Raw genomic sequence first — 453 nt, 5'->3', positions numbered from 1 at the left:
AAGTAAAAAGCCCAACGAGTGAACACAGTGAATATTTTTACATTTAAGTTTGATAAAAGGTAAAATCACTCTTATATCTAAGACGAACACACGCACTAATTTGAACTGTAAGTTTTGATATATCATTATGGGTTAGTAAGACGGAAAAACCATTCATAAGCCGGTACGAAAGTTTCTCAAGTAACCCCCAATCAATTGACATATTGAACTATGTACTCTTGAACGTTGTGTAATAATAAATTGTTTTCAATATTATTTTAAAATCAAAATTACAGAATAACAAATTTTTATACTAAATACTGTAGAAATATGATTACGTTGAGCGAAACTCAATGTATTTATAAGAGAAAGATGTTGTGTATACTGTAAAGTAAAATCAAATTACTTACCATAGCATTTGACTAATCTATCAAATTCTATATAATAAAATTAAAAAATGTATTAGGTATTTTA

Source organism: Acyrthosiphon pisum, chromosome A2 (genome assembly GCF_005508785.2).
Source record: "Acyrthosiphon pisum isolate AL4f chromosome A2, pea_aphid_22Mar2018_4r6ur, whole genome shotgun sequence".
NCBI classification, from domain to species: Eukaryota; Metazoa; Arthropoda; class Insecta; order Hemiptera; family Aphididae; genus Acyrthosiphon; species Acyrthosiphon pisum.
Note: the sequence above shows the minus strand (reverse complement) of the source record.